The sequence below is a fragment of the Penaeus monodon genome, chromosome 23 (genome assembly GCF_015228065.2).
Source record: "Penaeus monodon isolate SGIC_2016 chromosome 23, NSTDA_Pmon_1, whole genome shotgun sequence".
NCBI lineage: Eukaryota > Metazoa > Arthropoda > Malacostraca > Decapoda > Penaeidae > Penaeus > Penaeus monodon.
The window spans coordinates 29685239-29685970 of record NC_051408.1 but is presented as its reverse complement, the minus strand read 5'-3'; positions in this window follow the sequence as shown (position 1 = coordinate 29685970).

Genomic DNA, 732 nt, shown 5'->3' with positions numbered 1-732 from the left:
AGCCCCATTTCTAGACAGGAGGCCAGTGGGCAGCTGAGCGAGCCGATTGCAGTGTGCGCCCTTGCTCCGAGCCCCACGGAAGGGCCACCGCCGCGTGATCCCTGCGGTGCGCGGTGATACCCATTTCGAGAGGCATTTTAGGGCAATTTTCACCATTATCAGCAGGTGGAATCAGTTTTATTTCTTTCATGATGGAAAGAGTAAAGAGGTGCGTGCTCAAGTGTGCTTGCGTGTGCTTGAGATTATATGCATGCATGTAATTATTTTTGAAATTAGCATTCAGCATATCTTATCGTACGAGAGGAGAATGATACTGTATATATATAGAGGGAAAGCGTGCACATGCGTAGATAAATGAAATAAAAACTGTTCGAGCAGAGAGCTAGGAATGTTATCATGTTTATCAACTAACAACTTACTATTTATGCTTTTCATTATTTATTCAGAGCACGTCATCTTAAAACGCAGAGCAGAAATCTAAAATAATTCTACATCTAAATAAAAAGAAGTAAAAGCAAAGTTATAATTAAGTTTATGAAATCTTGATTAAACATCACTCAAGTTCAAGCTACAATTATCAAGTAATCTTTTTTTTTATCATAAATTACGAATATATCGCGATCTCAAAAATTTGATACAGGATGTCACCTTCTCCATACGAGACACAGTCATTAACCATATGTGCATGACATTAACTACAAAAGCAAAAGCAATAATATCGAATGGGTATCC